Below are 21,915 nucleotides of genomic sequence, written 5' to 3'. Positions count from 1 at the left end.
TCTTGGTACAAACAGGTATTAGGAAGAACTGCCTTTGCAGCTGCTTTGCATCACCTTCCAAGCTGGTACTGAGAGGCCTGCGGGGAAGACAGGCACACGTATCTCAGTGCTTGCCAGGCAAGACTGGAACAGAAGCAACAGGAGTATGTCTGCATGAGACCTGAGCTCTCATACATGCACTGAGAAGTGACAGCATGTGAAGAAAACAAACCCACCCAAACAGGTTAGCACAAGGGAGTCCTGTCCAGACATCTGCCCGTTAATCATCAGTCTGTTTTCACTTCCCCATCTATAGCTCCTGCCTGAGATACTTCTACTTCCACAACTCCAAGCTTTGATTTCCCCAAATCCATCCCACTGCCTTCCTGTCACTAACTCTCTCCACAATGACCTGCTGCAAGGCATGCAAGAAGAACTTGAAAATGACAGCTGGAAACAAGGACATTAGTTGGGAATGAACTAAAGAAAAGGTTACAAAAGGGCTGAGCACACCTGCCCAGCTCAGGCTGCAAAGGGTAATGGCAGCCCAGGACATCAGCAGTACACCAAATGCCTACCCAGGAAACAAACCAGAGCATCTGCACTCCCAGTCTGTCAGTGCCAACTGGACAGAGTAGATGTTAGAAAAGGGGGAAATAACATCTCCAGTACTTTGAGATAGCTAGGAAAAAAGGCTACAGCTCGACCACAAAGAGGTGACATTCCCTATTCATTTATCTTCCCATATTCATGGGCTCAAGCAGATTTTGACAACCGCCAGAGGCAGATCAAAATCCTCCTTTCCTTGCCTCCCAGTCTCCTCTCTCAAATACTTCTTGACAGTTTCAAGCTCCCACTCCTAAATGTCTGCTCTGGGGCTTCATCTTACCAAAATCCAGTCTTTGCTACTTTTCCCTTCTAGTTTGTTCCCACTTCGTATCTCCAAACTACGTGCAAAGTACAGCTAACGTATGTCTCGCTGTATTTGATACACATCACCACCAGCAGTAACTGTTAAGTATATGAAATAACTGTTACTCAAAACTAATAGAACTTCTGTTTTCTTGAAAACTAGAAATGTTCCCTATACTTAAAAGTCATCTGGAAGAGCTAACAAGTTGCCATATAAGCCCTGAAGGACACAGAATTCCAGTGCTATTTGGAACATGGAACAGTGTTAAGACCCTAGAGTAGCTGTTTCTACAGAACATATGTAGATGCTAGAATGCAAAAAGCTTCCTAGACTTACTGTAATAAATATAGAAATAAAGTATTTTTGTCCAAAAAAATATTCTAGTCTTGCTGAAAACGTTAATCCAAATCCTGCATTAGATACTAACAAAATCTTTATGTCAAGCAGAAATATCAATAGGAAATAAAACCATTTCAGAAATACCTTAGATAACTGGACATTTTCCAAGAAACTCCAGTTTTACCTTTTCTATTTCCCCTTCCATCCCACTTGCTCCTTTCCCAGCAGCTGACAAGCTTCTAGTCTGATTGACAGAAATGGGTAATCAGAGTTTAGTTTTGTTTAAGTATTCCAATCTGTCTGTCATGAAGTCTGCTTTTGACAACAAGGCCTTTCTGGTTTCCAAACTTAAAGAAACCTAAATATTGACCCAAACGAAGTGATCCGACAGCATTATTTCCTTTTGTTGCAGCAAGTACTTTCAAACACCTCTCATCACCCCCATTCCTCCCCACGGTAGGTTGACCCTGGCTGGATGCCAGGTACCCACCAAAGCTGCTCCATCCCTCCCTTCCTCAACTGACCAGAGGACAGAAAATATAACAAAAGGTTCCTGGGTCAAGATAAGGACAGGCAGAGACCACTCACTAATGGCCATCACATGCAAAACAGACTCTACTTTGGTAATATATTAATTTTCTCATCAAATCAGGGCAGGATAATGAGAAATAAAACCACATCTTAAAAATGTCTTCCTCCCACCACTCCCTTCTTCCCAGACTCAATTCCCAATTTCTCTCCCTTCTCCCCACCAGCGGGCAGTAGGACAGGGCCTGGGGGCTGCGCCCAGTCCCTCACACCTGTCCCTGCCGCCCCTTCCCCCTCAGGGGGAGGCTCCTCACACTCTGCCCGGCTCCAGCCCGGGGTCCCCCCCACGGGGCGCAGCCCTTCAGGCACAGACGGCTCCAGCCTGGGTCCCCCGCGGGGTCACCAGCCCGGCCAGCAAACCTGCCCCAGCCCGGGCTCCTCTCCCCACGGGGACACAGGCCCTGCCAGGACCCTGCCCCAGCACGGGCTGCCCACGGGGTCACAGCCCCCTTCGGGCACCCCCTGCTGCGGCGTGGGGTCCCCAGGGGCTGCAGGTGGGGACCTGCCCCACCGTTACCCTCCATGGGCTGAGGGGCACAGCCTGCCTCACCAGGGGCTTCCCCAGGGGCTGCCGGGGAACCTCTGCTCCGGGCCTGGAGCCCCCCCTGCCCCTCCGTCTGCACCGGCCTGGGGGGCTGCAGGGGTGCTCCGCTCACACAGCCTCACGCCTCTTTTCTGGGTGCTGTTGCACTGCAGGCTTTTTGCCTCCTTCTTATATATGTTATCCCAGTGGCTCTACCATTGTTGCTGATGAGCTTGGCCTTGGCCAGCAGTGGGTCCATCTTGGAGCCGGCTGGCATGGGCTGCATTGGACACAGGGGAGGCTTCTGGCAGCTTCTCACAGAAGCCACCTCTGTAGCCCCCCCACCACAGAAACCTTGCCATGCAAACCCAGTGCACCCCTGCAACAAGTTGTTGGCCATTCACACTCAACACAATTTGTCACAGCAAGCTAATGTAATGATTATTTATTCATGTACTGAAGACTCTACTGGGCACGACAGACAGAATTAAGAGCACTCTTGTGGTATGTATGGCACATTTACATCATGTTTAATGTGGTATAATAAAGTCAACTGTCAAACCTTTAAGCCATAATAAGTGTAAGTTTTTCTCCAGTGACAATGTCTGGAAAATAGCAAGAAGAATATTAATCCTGTTTCTTCTTTCAGTAATCTAACAATGAAGGGCAAACAACTGGTCAGTTCTCGACCCAACTGTTACTACACCGAACTGGTTTTGAGATTGCTAGCATCCCTTGTCCAAATGGCTGCAACTGAAAAGGTTAAATGAAAATAAGACAAAACTATGCGATGCATCACAGAATTTCCAGTTTGCTGCACTTGCTGAGAAATAAGACCCTAAATTTTAGCCACAAGAAACATAAGTAATCAATATAAAGCACAGTTAATTGGAAACAAAATACTACTTTTTCCTTACCACCTCTTCAAACTCTTCCTAGCAGACATGTGTCAAAATCTCTCCAGGCTGAAGCCCAGATACGCTGAGCACATAACCAGTTAAAAAACAAAGTCTCTGGAGAGCTTGGATGTAATAACAACTCTCTCTTTAGGGTATATCAGGAAAAGCTGTTATTTGTTATCTTAATCCAAACACTACTACTTCAAACTTGCAGTGGCACACTGCTGGTGGACAGTAATCCACTTTTTGTTGACACAGTCTCTAAACTATTACAAACAGTAACAAAAAAATATCTCCATTTGACACTGAAAACCAGTTGACAGCACGTGATTTACACAGGACCCTAATATCATTGGTTCAAAGAGGTAATGTTTTCCTTAACTGACCTTTATACAGTACTTTGCCACTTGGGAAGTAGAAACTTCATGAACAGGACAACACCAGAAATCTTCCCCCTGATGACAGCAAGCCAGCTTTTTTTCCTCCTCCATTTAACTCTTGATGTTCACAAGTAACTAGCTTTAAGAAGCAAACTGCTTCTGTGTGCAGAGTTTAATTTCATTGTCTTTCTAATATCCTGGAAGCAGAATACTAAGCACTAATTGGTATAAGTTGGGTGGCTTTGTATTTTGTTTCAGAGTTCTTTTCTGTGGTGTTTAAAAAAAAAAACAAACCACAAAGATTTATCATCTTGTGTTGTGGGCTTGCTCTGTCACAGATTCCTTTACCTATCAGGGGAGGAAGAGAAATGAGTGAAGGAACACTGGCTCTCAAGTACACCTTTGGTACCCAGTAATGAAAATCAAAAGACAACATAAATATTTACTGTAGAAAGCTCAGGAGTGGGAGCTCAAGTATTTCACTTCTTATAAATAAATTATCAAAACCAGTAAGCTACTCCTAAAGAATTCTCAGTGTTTCTGTCAAAGTCTCTATAGAATTATAGCATAGAGAAAGTTAAGTTTCTTGACAACTCACACTGTCACACTTTAACTGGAAGCCTCATGACAATCCTCTAGGATGTCAGAAAGAAACCTTGGGACATCCAGACACCACAGGGGCAATCCAGCAGACTTCTAAACCCCACACCTACATGGATCTCACGCAGGTCCCCCTATATATCTCACTGTGGAGTCTGCACATCCACATCCTGATGCCAGATCCCATAATCCTAACACAACAGATACTTTTTGAAATGTTGGAACATGTAAGCATTCAACCCTCTTAAAAGACTCTGTGCCTCACAGGTCAAAGTTCCCACTTCAGCACTGCCAATTCATTGTAATCTGTCTAACAAGCAATAGAGCCAGCTAACACTGCACTCACCCAGCCAATGTTGCAAGTATGTGCATAGCTGACTATATTTAGATCAGATCCATAGCCAGTGCCTGCTCAGCCCACTTTTTTCTCCTGCCCAAACAACCAGCAGAAGATAGTCCAGGTGGTCAAGCCACCTTTTGAAAGACAGCACTTCTTGCAAGCATTACAGAATGCAATGAAAGTAAACACCAAAATAAAAGTGAGTGGTCTCCAACTATCTGCAGAGCTTCTGCAGTACCTCTCTATTCCAACCTATTCACTCTGGGTGACCAAGCCTGTGAACACCAAAAGCATATACTGAAGTCCAGAGACAGGTGGTGAAAGCCGAAAAGCTTAGACCCTCTTTTACTATGAGGTGATAGTGAGTTACACCAAGCAACACTTGTATATATGGATGGTAAGGCCAGGTACAGATGCATGCTGAGGAGCATAGTACCACTGGGCATTTGCTGAGAAGTAAAATGGCTTCACACAAGTGATGCTATGAGCACTCACTGCAACATGGGTACTGTTAGGATGTGCTGGAAGTGTGGCATGGACTCAGTGTGTCAGCTAGGTATGGCTTCTCCAAGGCAGCCTTCAGATACAACAGAAAAAAGCAAGAGATACAACTTTTGTCCACATGATTAACGCATTTTTAAAATTACAAGATAAAAACAATCCATTATCATTTATACTGATACCAGAAGTAATTTAAGGTTTTTCTGTTTTAAAGTTTAGTGCCTTAATATCCATGGACTAGATGGCCTTTAAAGGTCCCTTCCAACCCAAACTATTCTATGATTCTGTGTGCATCCAAGTCACTGCCTCATGGTCATATCTGTTGACAAAAAATGGGACAGAAACTTTAGAAACGGATAGCAGTGTTTAACAGTGAGAAGTCACAGAACAGTCAACCCTTTCTCCTTTAGTTTTCATCAACCCACTACAGACGTAACTCCTGAACTATCTCAGCTATGCCAGAGGATACAAGTATACAAGTTTTCAGTCAGCAGCGACAGCCTGCTTTTCAGCATGCTGCTTTACAAACCAGGCACTGAGGTCATGTAATTTGGACATAGTCAATGAGCAGATCACTTGCTGTGGGAGTGTAACTCATTACTGGAGACTCCCCATTCAGCACTTCAACCACATCAGGGTATTAAGGAATTCAGGCTCAAAAGGTATTTACCATTGCATCTCCAAGTCAGATTTATGATCTATGTTTCCTTTTTCCTCAATTTTTCATGTTGAAATGATACGAACAGAGACAAAAAGCTTAAATTGCATGTTTTGGCAGTTTGAGAAATACCATCACACCCCAACAGCATGTCAATGCTACCTGGATGTTTCCCACTGGAGACTGCCACTAGGCTCACGCAGAGCAGGAAAGCTATAGTATGACTGAGCAGAACTACACAGCTGCTGTTGTGTCTTACAACCTGAAGTGTACAAGCCCGCTCGAGAAAAGCAAGTGTGGAGGTGCAGAAGCCATCATTCTCTGTTCTTTTCCAACAAGCCCATGCTTGAATGGCTAATGAAAATTCAAGTGACTACAAGAATCACAAATACCTCCAATCATTCTACAGCATAGGCCTTAGCCACTTTTTTCCTGTACAAAAAGACAATGCTGAGATGCCAGAAAATGAACAAAACCTACATTTGCAAAGGGGATGGAAAAACAGAAGCAGGTGGTCAAGTAGCTAAGCTGGCAGAGCATTTGGATAGTAGCCAAATGGCCTGAATTTGGTCTTTAGTAAGGTCACCAGCATCTCCCACAACACACACAGCTGCATTAATTGAAAACTTAAATCATATTTGGTAAGAAAACAGAAAGCACTTTCAGATGCATATTTGAAGTTACAGAAGTGAACTGCAAAAGAAAAGAGGCATTTAAAACATTTTAATGTTATCCATTGTCTTTTGTCAATAACAGGCCACCACAGAAACACTTTGTGTTCATCATACTTCTGCTGCATGCAGTTCATGATAATGCAGGTTCAACTCCTACCACTGCACAACAGCCCCTTCTGATGGTATTTTGAGCAGTACCGGTACACAAGTACTCAAACACCTTGTTTTCCAACTAAAAGTGCCTGCCAGAAGCCCCAGAAGGCTTACTACACAGCAGCCTCCAAAAAGGCCTGCAGTGCGCAATCAACCTTAGCTCAACAAAATCACACTCATTCATCACTTTCTACCCTTCTGAACAAATACATACTCTTAGTTATATTTAATAAATGGTATTTTTTTGGTACACAAGTTCTAGTCTCTAAGTTTCACTGAGGTGAAACGAGGTGGCACAGACAATACAGGGAATGCTAATGCATTGTACAGCAAACAAGCCTTTCTTTTAAAGGCAAGCAAACATGTCATTTAATCAAGATTGGTGTTGCCACTTGAAACTTCCCTTACAAATGAAATTCAAAACTTGATTCCCATAAGCAACAGGACACTGACAGAATCCACTACCTTGGTGAAGGAGCATTAACGATACCAGTAAGATCTGTAGCGTCAACATCTTTCAACATCAACCACTGTCTGTCACAAAAGTGACTGAATTCTTAAGTTGCAGCTAACCACTGCTTATTCCTAGCTAATTCACCAGCACCCCAATGGTTAGAGCACATCACAGAGGAAACAGCATTACCCCAGGGGCTCTCAACTCAAACACTCTTCTTTAGTCACAATTAAAGCAAAAAGTTTCCAAGTAGCGTTCTGAAAGTGAGAAATTGTGTATGCTCAGAAACAGCTCAGAGCAACAAGCCCTTACTTAGCACCACAGGACAAGGACTTTTGATTAGCCCAAAGCTCATTAGCAACATTCAAGAATCTCGGGAGTTATCTAGCAAACTAAAACCTGCATGACCTACAAACATATAAATACAACTGATTACAGAAAGCTTAAATCTGAGGTCCTTACCTAAAACCACACAACTAAGCAAGATACCATGAAAATTCAAGCTGAATCAAGCACTTCAAAATCTTGACATGGTCTTGTTTCTGAAGTATGCTTCAATAAGATCCAGTTAGCACCACAAGTAATGTTATGTATACTTTCCAGACCATAATCCCTGACAGCACATTGCCCAGAAGCAACTGCCCAGAAGCTCTCCTCCCCACAGTCTTTATTCTGCAAGTTTTGCAGCAAACTTTAATTACAGCTTCCCTACTGAACAGGCCAGCAGGCAAATGCCACGAAGAGGCCATCAGTGGAGCACAAAGAAAGCTGCTCACAAAGCTTCCCACACTTCCACATATTTCTGAGCCTTTCACTACAGTCATTAACTCCACTTTCTGTGCCCAGCTACCAGCTTTTCCCTCTGTCAGTTCACTAGTAAACCCTTTTGCAAGTCCCACTTCATGACCTGACAAAACCATGTGGCAATTCTGACCTCTCTGCCCTTGCCTGTCACTTAACTGAAGCTCCATAATCCCTCATCCAGTCACTTCCCAAACCCAGTACGGACCATCCTCTATTGGGTTCGCCAAGTCTAACTTCCTAGGTACATCTCTCCAAGTCTCCCTTAATTTCCAGCCAGAACTGCTGCAAAAATCTGCAAGCTCCTGTATTTTAAAAAAAAAGCCCCTCAAAAAAATAACAAAAAAGTACATACTTAACATTTTCCAGTTTACTTCAGGAGTTACAGCAATTCACTTTTGCAAGATTAACAAAGCAAGTAATTTCTAGGTAAAAACAGTTTGCAAGTAACCACAAAACTGGCATAACTTCTTCGTGTGTATCTCCACACAACAGCACAGACAGATTTCTGCTTCATAGTATCAGAAAAATAAATTAATTTAGCTTAAAACTAACATTGTACAGAACGGATTATGTTATTTGGGTGAAACACATGGGTAATTTAAGTAGGGGGAAGGGTAGAAGTTCTGGTTCTAAGTCATTATTGCAGATGTTAGAAGAGCCAAGTGCCAGAAAAGCCTGCCAAGTGCTATTCACCCTCACACATGAGTATGTAATGCCGACTTGAAGAGAGCCTGACACGAGATTACAAAGCAAGTTATATGAAATCCTGCTCTGTCTCTAACCCTGGAGAATTTGAGATATTTAAATCAGGTATGCTATACTGTTTATGCGCTGCAACACTTTACACTAGCAGTGCCAGTGTTTCAGTGCAACATCTGAAGCCGCAGCATTCCTCTCACCTCCCCAGGGCCTGCGCTACTTACCACAGGCTGCAGGAATGCCTCCACACATTCATTAAGTCAACATCCATACAGAACACTTTTAGCTAGCGCATAACAACTCATACTAGGAAAAAGTCAAATAGTTTTATGGCTGAACTACATACTGATGAATTTCTGGAGGTAAACTCCTTTACAGAGGAAGAAAAATGACTGTCTGATTGGATCACCCAGTATCCAACATTTGGAACTAAAAAGAAGCAAAGCCAGAACTGTCCAAACAGCATTCCTATTAAATATAGATCTAAGGAGACCAGCTATTCTTTTCCAAATACTTACGTATTTCACCATTAAATTGTCTTCCTATCTACCCTTTCATACAAGATATCACCCATAAAGCACTTCCTTTTGCAAACTGATACTGTAGATCTGTAAAAAAAATATCATCTACAGAACATAAAAATTTATTGGCACATATACAAATGTGAAAACTAAGGGTTATCTAAGCTGTCTTTGCAAAAAGCAACAGTAATACTGATGGCCAACAACAACTAGCTGGCCCTTAAATTTTAAAAATACTTCAAGGATTCAAGACTCCAGGAGGAAAAGTAAATATTGACATTTTCAGACAAGTTACATTTTAAGATCATGCTATGGAGCTCTTCATAAACAGAATCCTGGATCTGAGCTATGCCAATGATTATCAGATATACAGTAGCTCTTTCTTTCCCCCTCCACCTCCCAGTTCATTGTGGTAGGACTGAAGAGCAGTGACACACAAATCTGAAACCTTGTATGAAAACTAGTTGAAAACACACTCAGTAATTTAAGTGTCACAAGCAAGACAATTGCCAACTTTAAGAAACTTGGAGAAAAAAATACACACACAGGTTACATATCACATTTTAGTTCCTATTCTTATATATTTCTGTATATCAAACACACCCACCACACACTCTCAGGGGATGTTTGAGATTTTAAAAAAATGCTTTGAACACAGTAAAAATCAGTTCACAATTACTTGAGTTAAAGGGAGGGAAGACACCCAAGAAAATGCCTCCAATATGATCAATGTGACACCCTACCTTTAGAGCTACCATAGCAGAGGAGTTACAAGTATGCTGCTTTATGTTTAACAAACATTGAAAAGTTAGGTATCCCCATAGGTCACAGGCAAATCAGGTTTATTATATGTCCAAAACTTGTTTTTGTACAAAACCTTTGCATAATTAACAAAAAAAATATTTTCTCTAAGCTCAAGTCCCAGTTTTTGGACCTAAAGAAACAGACAGAAGTCAGACAAAGGATCTGGGTGATGGGGCACAAAAGCCAGAAGGGAACATTATTGTGGCAGTGCAGGATGTCCACACACTGTTTCCAGGAGGGCAACCTCAGACATCCACAGCAAAGGAAAAAATGGAATATGACTAGTAGAGATAGCTGGAAGAAACAACTGCCAAGGTTTTTTCTTCAGCATGATCCCCAGAACTATCCTAGCTGAAGCAACAATGGCAATGCTTAGGAGCCATCATTTTGAGAAGCAGCAGTTCTCATCAGACTCATGGTATCAAGTTTCCATATCAAGCACATTATTGGAAAATATGTGTTATCATTATATCAGGCAGAAGTGTTTATTTTTCTTTCCCATATTAATGTATTGAAAGGACTCAAAGTTTAGCAGTTTAAGTTCTGGATGTAGCAGTGAGACAGACCTCTCAAAAGGATGTTAGAAGTATTACATCTGTGCTCATTTTACTTTGTTACATCTCACTGAACTCCTGCTATACATTTCCTAGGTCTCAGTTCTGTCCTTGTTCTACCTTTTCCCAAAAGTTTTGCTACATGGCAAAATTAGCCAAATTTTACATCCACAGAACTGAAGTTGTGCCTTTAGAGTTCTTAGTTTCTGATCTTGTGACACCCAAATTAGTTTAGCAGCCTGCTCAGTTGACAAGACTCATTCCCAACTTAGTGTCCAAAAATATGTGCTTGGACAGTTCTGTTTGTTGCACGTGGAGACAGTTTGCGACAAGAAGGACAAGCAATTGCTTACCAAGTAGCCTCTAGAATAGGAAAACACTTATGGCCATGCTAGTCAAAGTGCTCAAATTAAGACTTTCTGAACAGCACTAGCAAGTAGAAGTAACCTAAAATTCATGAACGTTTTAGAACTAACAGTGGGTTCAGTAAGCAGCACACTCATGAATCCAGCCTGAACAGCTGAATGAGAAGATATACAAGTAAAGTATCCACTTCACCTTGTTATTTGTTCCTACCTCATGAGAAAAGCCATATACTCTTGACAGGCCAACAGAATTCTTCGTTGGGCCATAGCTTTCTATTACACCTCATCTAATGTGCCTGCAGGTTTGACTGAGCAAGGCAGCTTCCTTTGCAGCAGGGCCAGCAGCTGTGCAGCAGCAACCCAGTCACCCATCACCAGCCAAGGAGGCCAGCACCTCCAGAGCCACACAGCCAGTGGGCTCACCCTACAGCCACATTCTCTTCAAAGCAGAAAAGCCCCAAGCCTGGCAGCACTGGTATAGCATGGGGAAGCACCAGGATGCTGTGGCTGCAAGACGCTCTAAGCAAGACATGTGAAGAGCGCCGGGGTCCTGCCATCTTTTGTACTCCCAGCTGCACCCTCCTTCACCTCCCCCTGTCTGCCAAAGCCTGCATGCCAGCAAATCTGAGCCCAGCTAGAGGTGCTGATCCAGTGGAAAGCCCTCCTGCCAAAAAAGTGATTAGCTTTCAGCCAGATCAGCTTTTCCCAACTGTTCATCACAGAAGCTGTTACAAGGGAGCAGGGGGAAGCACATGGCCAGAGCTGGGTGAGCACCAGAGCTCACCCAATGTGGTGGGGGTCACGCTGGTCCCTAGACAATTATGTTCTGCTCTTCAAAGTTTCCCCATACACACATTCTCAAGACAATTGCTATTCTGAGTGTCCTGAATTGCTTTAACACATGTCACTGTAGCTGTACTTATTCCTATCCTACACAAACCCTGTATTTTTGCATAAAATCTGCGATTTGTAGTCTGCAGAGTGCTTTTGAGGTTTTGCATAAGGTATGTAAAAATATGGATAGCATTTTACAGAGGTAGTTAAAAAGCTAAACTTAAAACAGTTCTGCAAACAACAAATCCGCTTCATAGATTAACCAAAAGATTCTAACTTGCTAGTTGATTCAACACTTCGCAGCTAAATTTATTCTTGGACCTCTGTATCTCTAATAGTGAGCACCTCCCCATCGGTCCAGTCCCTCTCTACCTGGTCATTATTTTGCTGAGGAACCCACAAAGAGACAAAGCACACCGATACAGACCACAGACCTCCATCTGCTGCACAATCACCTTTATGCTGCAATTACGATAATGTGAATTGGCTGCTCAAAGAGCACTAGTAGCAATATTTATCAATATTAATTCAAACAGATCTTTGCAAGAATCATCATGAAAAACCTACGCAATTTCTCTAGAATTACAGTTGCACTTTTTTTTTACTAGGTTACATTTTTCTGATTACATTGGTAAAAGAGGGAACCACATCATTTATGCTTGTTTAATATGACAACTACCCTCTGTAATTTCTCAGCCATCTTCAAAACTGGTGTTGTTTAATATACCTATTAAACACATTTTTAGAGGCATTGCTATTCAAGCCCCAGTCTATTCAGCAGAACAGGATCTTTGCAGAAGCAAAACAAAGACACTTCCCTCTACATGCAAATACAATAAAACCCAACAATTTTCACTCTTTAAACCAAGTATGACCACACTTACATCTTAAGATACAAAAGCAGTGGATGTGGTCTAACACTGAACAGACAGGTAGCAGTAGCAGGACTGACATGACTCATCCTTCCTTCACGCTGCCAGGAAGCCAAGGCTTTTCATCAAGGGGAAATTTTAAATACTACTTCTCAAAGCACATCCTAATTGCTCAGGTTGAGATAAAGCTACTATTTTATTTTAAAAAATTTAAACCCCCAACACAACAGTTTTTTACAAGCAACCTCTGAGAGTATCATTAAAAAACACCCAAAACCCACTTTCCAAGTAACTATGGAATTAAGCGATTTCCATATTCTCCTGTCTTTGAAAGTGGGGAGCCCATTACCTCAGATTCTTATGAACATTGTTTACCATGGTTTTAGAATTTGATTGTCTTTGGAAATGCAACAACAGTTGCCTCACATTCAGGAAGCACACTTTCCTAGAAAAAAACATATTGTTCTAGTATTTTTTTCAGCATCTTTCACTATGATTTTTCAATTAATTGGTGGAAAGAAGCTGTTCAGTCTTTGGATAATGAAATCATTCTTAAAAGCCTAACTTGTATGCAGAAGACAGACAAGTCTTTTGTCTTCTAATCCGATTTGAAAAAAAAAAAACCAAACAGTTTAAATTATTTGATTTAGCTTTCCAGTTATGTGAGCAACTGGAAAATCTTTAACTTGAGATGTTTACTATTATCATTGACATTTTTAAGACAAATATAATGGCAAAATATGTGCTGTCACATATCTCCACCCTTATTTTACCTATTTAACCTGGCAAATGGCAGGAATAATCCCATTTGTTCAACACAGCTGAGCACTCAGAACTGTATCTGGCCCAATGAGAAGAATTTTGGCTTTTGGATCTTGTTATTCGAAGAGGAAGAAAGGATATCACGAAGTAATATCATTTTGGCTTGTGTTATAATTAGCTCTTCAATTTTCTTCTGATATGGGTGGGTGGAGGAAAAGTAGTAAGTATAGCAACAGTAATGAACTCTGCACAAAACCAACACATGCTCTCTTACACTGAAACAGAAGAACAGGGATCTTCTATTTTCCACCTTAGGATTTCCTCTTTTTTTTGTCCGAAGTTTTACAGACCAAAAAAAAAGGAAGGAAGCTGGGGGCAGGGGGGGAAGGTAGAGGAATAAGGAAGAGAGATAAGTGAAGAATGTTTAAGTTTCCACTATTAACCATGAATAACACAGCAGCTCTGCCAGCTGTTGTCCACTAAATTGTTTCAAAAATACGTGCTCAGATTTCTTCTTATCACAGTAATAGGAGAGATAATGTTAACACCAGAAGGAGCAATTCTGTATCCCATGCAAAGGCAGAAACCCCAAGTCAAGCTCTGTATCCTCGCTGCACTTAAAGACCTAGTACAGATGTCAGGAAAGGAACCCACACAGCCTAGGAAGGCTTATTCCTTCAAGTTACAATGTATTAGCCAACTTCATTCCTTATAAGTATTACCACTTAAAAAAATGTTAGTATTTACAACCCATGACCCATCTCTATACAGCCTACTTTCAGGGAGCGGACCACACAGTTGTATCTATGCAGTCAAAAGTAACATTATGAACCACTGATAACGTTTAGGTCTCCCATTGCCACACCCCGCCCCCCCCCCAAAAAAAAGGCACTCCACACAAAAGTGAATGCTACTTCATATAAGTACAGCTATTTCATACTTCTATAGTCTATGACATATCTAAGCTTAAGGATCAAGCTGTTACCGACTGCTGTTTGTATAAAATACAATAATAAAACAGTACCATTTTTGCAGCTCACTTGCTTTTAACTTGCGTAACAAAACATCAGAAGTACTGGTTTCCAACCCCTCCCCCCCACACCCCCCCAGCTTCAATGCCTTGTACATATTTAGCTCACTATAGTACTCTGCAGAAAAGTTAAAATAAGGCTTCATGGAGTAATCATTTGCTTTCTGCACCGCAACCTGTAATTTTAAAGAGGTTCAAAACATGAAACCTTAAGCGGTCAATGATTTAAGATATCAAGAGAAAATGTTTTGTTTTAAAAATAACTAAATAGAATTCAGTAACTTTTATTGCAGAAGAGCCCCTATTGCACAGTTGGTGCTCACCTCTTACCCACAGCATACAGATTCCCATAAACTCAATGCAAATTACTTTCAACAAATGTCAGTACACACCTTTATAGTTAAAGAGCTCATTCTGCATTTCTAAATACAACTCAGACATCATAAATTCAGTGCAAATAAAAATATATCAAGAAATCCCTAGCAATGGATTGGAAAGGGCACTCCATTTCTTCTCTGCTGTATAAAGAGCTGAACAAGCTCATCATTTAGCTACTAATTGCTTAAGACTAGCCACCGCCTGCTTCTAGAGCCCTGAGAGGGAACACACACTTGAAATCCAGTAACGCTGAAAGCAAAACTGAAATAAATTCCTTAAAAACCTTACTGTGAATTCTGTTAACTAACAACCCCATTTTGAGGTTTATTACCTCACCTACTATTTACATTTTCTAAACACAACCTATAAAGAAAAAACCTCAATGTACTAGAGAGCTGAGTAAACAGACTTTACCCACTCTCAGTTGTAACAATTCCAGCTGTTACTATTTAAAAAATATGAATCTGTAAAAAACAGATTGACTTGGTTGCTTAACTGGAGAAAGATGAGAAGTGTAATCAGTATCAGCAGGGTTTTTTTCCCTTATATTGGCTCATCTTTAAGAGCACATGAGCACATTTTTTGCCTCATCCCGTAAGACTGTGTTGGGTTTTTTAATCCTGCAAAACTGATTTGATTTTATCCTATTTTCTTACTCAAACCAAGAAAAATCAGCAAGCACAGGCATTACAAATTGCAAAATCCAAGCTTCTTTCTTTGTCCCTATAGCACAGGTGACTTTCAGAGTTGCACTGTTTGCAGCTCCTCCTATCCACCCTTGAGCATCTGGAAGTTAGATCAGCATTATTTTCAAACAAAATATTTCAGGTGCCCAGGAATGCAAAGTTGACAAGTTGTCATAGCATCTTTAAACTATATAACTGGGAACACGCATTCTGAATAACTAAAAACATGTGTTATGAAGAGAAACAGAACACAGCTAACAGTCTCTTGTCATTGTAAGGATATGAAAAATACATTACTTTAAACATACAAAGGCAAGCTAATGGCAAATCATTGTGGCTTTCAAGTGTCTTTAGTTATTCATCTTGCATTGCTTCTCCTAGCAAGCTCAGCTGCTGTTAGCAAGTGAAGTTCCTAAATTGCATCTCTCACAAAGCTGTCAGACAAGGTGCTTTCAACAGTCTTGTGTGACGAAGGAAATTTGGGAGGCAGAATGGCTGACAAACAAGAGAAATAGCATGGAAGAGAGGTGCTGTTCACTAAGGATACATAAGCAGAAATAATCAGCTGATGAATACAGGATGGGAGAACAACTGTCTAGACAACAGTATTCCGGAAAAGGTCTGAAGGATTGATTAGCAGTTCCCAACTGAACATGAGTCAATGCTATTGCAAAAGGAACAAACATAACACCAGGAATGACAAGCAGACACATTGCCTAAAGCACACACTAAAAGATTCTCCTTCTTTACTTGATAAAGCTTTCCTGTCCAGATTTGAACATAGATCAATTGGCCAAAGCTAAGAAAACCATCATCTACAAAGAAAGGATGAAATAACTGGAGCTATCTCATACAAGGAAATGGATACTGTCTTGGCAATTCTTCATATACACATAATACATGCAAGAGGAAAACTAAGTTTAGTGCTAAACACTCTAGTAGTAAGATTGCTAAGCACTTACTACAGAAGTTGCAGATGCTCTGTCATCAGCAATCCTTCAGAAGTGACAGAGTTGACTTGGCCTTGAAGAAGTAATACAGATTAAATCTCAAAACTTTTTCTACGTTTCTATTTATCATCTCCAAAACAAACAACAACAAAAACATCAATCCCTTGTATTACACAGAGACATTTAAAACAAATTAAATGCATATGACAAATAACGGACATCTCCCTCCAGGTTAGTCTCCTGGCTTCCAAATCACTGGGAATGGGACAGTGGTCACCTCAAAAGCATTCTGCTCAGCTCCTCCCAAAAAGACAAATAGCAAGAAAATGAGAAAGAGCAGAACAAAAGGTTACTCAATGATGTAGTTACATGCTAAAAACCCCACAGCAACAAAAGAAATTCCAGACTGAAACTGAAGCAAAACTTTTGCATTTCATCCGTTCTGTACAGAACCACAAAGGTAAGTCTGAAATGACTTTGAGGGGTTACCTAGTGTGTTCCCCTGTACCTTCACAGAATCAACTACAAACCCAGTAACAAAAACACACCAAAAAAACAACCACACACAACACTCAGTCTCTCAAAACTAAAGAAATGAGGGAACACATCTCCCAGGGGTGTAAACCCCCCGCTCAAAATGAATGTATTCAGCAACTAAGACAAGGCAAGTGTCACAAATTATTCAAGCAGTCAGAATGCTCTCCTCAGGATTTTACCTGATCCTGAAGCTCAAATTATGGAGAACTTTATAGACCAAAACCTACACTGTGAGTTACACCCAGAAATGAACTGGAAACTATGAAATGAGGTAGATAACATGTTCACCTTGAACCAAGCTGTAAACATGAAACCCTGTTTTATTCTGAAGTTCTGTTCTGGGCCGCAGGCTAGGGAAGCAAAGGGATGTGTCAAAGCAGACACTCTTGCAGCAGTACAAGAAGTTGCTGATATCTGCATAGTACAAATAAAATAACCAATTATAGCTTCCTTGACAGGGAAGTCAGTGATACCATCACGTGATGTCTGAGCTCCCAGAAGCAAGCACAGATTACATTAGCCTATGCTAGATAACAACAAAAAAAAGCATCCTCCCTTTCAGCAGGGAGACCACATTCTCACCTTCCCTCCTTATGTAACTTAAATCACCATTGTTCCACTACCTTTTGGCTAAATCTGATTCAGCTAGTAGCCACACCAGTCCAACACTGAGAATGGTGGCAAAAAACCCTCAATACAGTAAAAGAGGAAGAAAAACAGTGCCATCAGCATACAGCTAAGCATGAAATCACATTAGCCTTCAAAAAATCTTTCCCAGTAGCTCTAGACAGACAGTGAATAGGAGAGATGAGATCTCTGAAGGGCACTATGTAAGGAGGTGTTAAGGACAACCCAGAGCTGGTTAGTCCATTAGGAGATAAAGCCACTTAAAACATCACATGCATATTAAAGATTAGATTTTTGGAGGCAGCTGTTAAAAAAACTTTTAAAATCTTGATTTAGTCTTAAGACAAACAAGTGTTGATAAAGTGGTGAAGTTAAGACTAGTCTTATGACCAAAATGACTTAAAAATCTCAACCTTCATATTCTGCATTCCAACAGAATACAGTCAGTTATTTTTTTTGTTATTTTTCTTGTCCAGGAGCTGCAAGTTGAGATTATTCCATTTCTGTAACATACTGAAAGTTACTGCTTATGTAGAAGACCGGGAAAACACTATCTTTATCCAACTGGCACCCTTAACTGATATAAAAGCCTTCATGACAGTATGTCACATGTCAAAAATATTCCTATAGAAAATGTGTAGGTATTTGCTATCTTCTGTAGCTAGAACTCAGAGTATTTCATAAACTAGGAACGGGCTCCCATCACCCCAGTGAAGAGCAGGGAGCACTGGTACCCTGCTAAACTCATTCTCAGTGCTCCAATGGTACCTCACCTTCACCTACCTGCAGGTGGCTAGCCCCATGAACAGTTACAAGCTGCAACAAGAAAGCAAAGATCATCTTCCACCCATTTCTTAGCCCAATAAGCTCAACAACGCACTATGTTTTTCCTTGCCTCACCTCTAAACAGTTATTTAGACAGTATGACAGAAATTTTGGATATAGCTTATTATTAGTGGCCACACACAGAAAAAAAGATACAAGCTGAATTCCATAGAAACATGAGGCAAGAGAAATGTAGAACAGAGAAAACAAGATTGAAGGCTGCATTTGTACTACTTGGAGATGGATGCAAGAAAGGCTGATGAAGTGTTTGTGTCAAACAAAACACATTATGTAAGAAGTCTAGCATGTTATTGACAGAGATATTGTTGGGCTACACAAACCAAGCTTGTTTACAGTAAAATCGGCTTGCAGTCAAAAAAGTGATTATGGCACAAAGATAAAGATGTCTTAGCTATCTTGCAACAGGACTGCTATCGAGACTAGTCTGGCTGCAACTCAGAACAGGGCACAAGCCAATTGATTTGGCTTTTGTCTCTGCAAGTCAGTACTGCTCTTGTGATCAACTAATACACCCGTCTTTTTTCCTCCTATAAACCTCAGCTTACAGCACAAAGTCATTTGATCCTTCCATTTCTCTGTCAATAAAATAGGAGATGGCCACACTTCACACACCCTTGAGAAGGCAGATTTATGGCTTACCCACACTAAAAATAGCAAGCACTATTTAAACTTGTCCGAGTTAAATTGGTGTATTTCACTGTATGGCATGACTTCAGGATCTGGAATACTACTCTGCTTATAAATTAGACAATGCATTCAGCAACCATTTTTAATTATTCTCCCTAATTAATCCTTCCATTCTAAAAACACCTTCCTGAGAAATGCTGAGCAGCTTTGTGTTTAGCTGAAAAAGGTGAACCACCTATGTTCCAGAAAGCTTAACTGCACTTTTAGAAATTCAGGTAAATCAAAGAAATCTGATGATACGACAGTATGCAGATCTGGTGAGATAAAAAGAAAGCCTTAATAGAGAGGACCAGTTTGTCTAACAGAACTTGTATCTTTACTCCAGACAGCAGCTACAAGAAAACTATGTAGTCCTGTGTTTTATTTATTACAGCCAAAGTTTCCAGTTTGCACCAACCAGTAAGTCACCTTTGAAAGCTACACTTAACAGTTTGCTGCCTGCGGAGCTCCCACAGCTATGCAGTCTTAAATGACTCAGTTCAACAAAGGGTTTGGTTATTGTTCTAAACAGTATTGTTCTGTTAGGTTCCAAATTCACGTAAAAACACACAGCATTTATGCAAGCCAACTCCATTTGTCACCTACCAGATTTAAATACTATTAACAGCAGAACAATCTTACCTCTCCTACCCCTACATCAGCATACTTTGTGCTAAATACTCCACATAACTGACTACTGGATCCTTCGTGCAATGCCATCGCTAGTTTGACATAACAGCTGTAGGCATGATTCAAAACAAACGGAATTTCAAAGTGAAATACAGTGGCCTTCTGTTCTGAAAATAAAGATATGAAAACCCAGACAAAGCAAACTCTCTCAGAACCAGGAATATCCCAATGCATATTTCACCTTTAACATCCTAAAGGATAATACAGAAAAGACAAATCTATAGCCTCAGAAGCAAAAACCACATAACTGTAGTACAAAGTTTGTAACATTAAGTAGTAACATTCTTCATTATGACAGTACCATCGACTAGGAAATGAACTGGAAGTGTGTCTGCCTAGTAGTAAATGAACTCAGAGTAAAGCAACCTGCTCAGTAAAAAGAAATTAGGTAACAGTGTCTAGCAGGCAGAAGTTTAAAAATCTACAGAAGAGAAGACTATTACTTGTATTAACTACACCTCGAAGTGGGAATTGGTCAGGCTGTGCAAGTGAGCAACAGCCACCTGGTTACCAGCAACCCTTCTTCAGTGCAACCAGGTGGCTGTTGCCTGGTTATTCATCCATTTTGGCATGTCACAGTAGAAATGTGCAGCACACAGCATGTGCTACAAAACTCAGATTGAAAATGCAGATGAGGTCTGACGTTGATGCAAGCCCTGAGCTCTTTATACAAAGGATACATATGCTTTGTACAACTAATCGGGATTCTCAAAGGGGTTTTTATAATGCACCCATTTTCCCAGGGCAGATAAATACATCAGTATTAAAAAGAAACTGTTTGGAAACACAATAATCCCATCACTAAAAAAGAAAATACGTAAGCGGCTCTGCAGTGCTAAATGTAAGCTAGATCTACCAAATTCACTTTACATGAAGTTTAAAGAATTATATGGCAAGATACAAGTCTTTCTCCTGCCTCCCCTACCACTGCTGTAGAGCACAATAGCTTATATGATAATTGGGTGTGAAGGCTTTGCAGACAGCACTCATCATGCTGTTAAGCAAGCACAGAGCATAAAACTATGTGCTATATATAAAATATATAATAAAAAAGCAGCCCGAGAGAAAAATAAAATTACTTTAGGCTGCTAGTATTTCAACATTTTGCAATGGTCATATGAACTACAATATCACTCCCATCCTAGGGGTATAGAGGACCCGATCTGAACAGTGGCTTTTTGTTACTATCTTGAATGGCCTTTGGAAGCCACCTCACAGAAAGCCATGGAATTAATTTAAGTAGGAACAATCATCTTTTTTTTGTGGCTATATTATATTTACACAAATAAAGAGGATCTTTGTAGTGAACTACAGGTTCTGGTTGATCCAAAGGAAGCCCACTACTGAGTAATCACAACTGTATCCCTTCAGTAGGCATAAGGGTTCAGTGTCACCAGCCCTGTTAAGTGCTGGAAGCAATCTGTATGTGAGTACCTGAAAAGGTTTACTAAACATAGAAAATCTTATTTAAGGGATATCACTTAATTGTTTAGCAACCAGGAGGTAATTATTCAATTAAGGTGAACGCTGTTTGGCTGATGGCTTTCAGTATTACAAGAGATGCTCCACAGAAATGTTTAGCTCATAAATCCAGAAGGGGAAGAAAAAAAAAAAAACACACCAAAAAAAAACCCCACAAAAACAAACCAAAAACCCGCTTCAGTTGTGAAATAGCACACTATCCTCAAAAATAAAAACCTCAACAACCAGACCTAGAGGAGTGCTGCAGCTAGAAATACTTGACTGCTAATATCCAGCATGCCATTGCCATTCCAGGGAGTCCCAGAGCGGTTTTTAAGCCTCTGCCCATCCTCCTAAAGAAAGGCGGGTGGCAGGACTAATCAATATCTTGCCACCCAGCTGTGACCTGGCAAATAAAGAAGTCAAGAAAACAAATCCCACCGATGATCTCTGTAATTTCGCATTCGGAGGCCAGCAACATCTGGGCTCAACTCCAGATGGGACGGAGCTCCCGCAGCTGCCCAGCGCACTGCCACACGCACACAAAGGAGGGCTCCGCGCTCCTCCTGCCTTTTCTGTCATGGGCACGACTCCGCGTTCAAATGCGGCGTAAACTCACACAAAGCTGCTTACTACGCTAGTAGGTCGGTACAGCAGTTCAGCTGCCTCTGTGTCAGAGCGGGCCATTGTCCGGGACGAGCCCCCTTGAGCTCAGCAAGCGTTAGCCATTCTAGTAGGTGATGTCAAAAAAATGTAAAAATCACAGCGAGTCTCCCCGACCACTTCGTAAGGCAAACGAACGGGCTTCAGAGCCCTGCACCGGGCACA

The 21,915-nt window shown here is 41.0% G+C and overlaps 1 protein-coding gene across 4 annotated transcripts in view; it reads right to left on the bottom strand.

The window, feature by feature from the left end:
* DOCK4 (dedicator of cytokinesis 4) overlaps positions 1-21,915 on the bottom strand; it is a 256,017-nt gene that overhangs the window by 233,336 nt on the left and 766 nt on the right. The window lies entirely within an intron of this gene.

The sequence above is a fragment of the Falco naumanni genome, chromosome 5 (genome assembly GCF_017639655.2).
Source record: "Falco naumanni isolate bFalNau1 chromosome 5, bFalNau1.pat, whole genome shotgun sequence".
In the NCBI taxonomy this organism is placed as follows: domain Eukaryota; kingdom Metazoa; phylum Chordata; class Aves; order Falconiformes; family Falconidae; genus Falco; species Falco naumanni.
The sequence above is the reverse complement of the archived record's forward strand: the minus strand, read 5'-3'. Positions and strand labels throughout refer to the sequence as shown.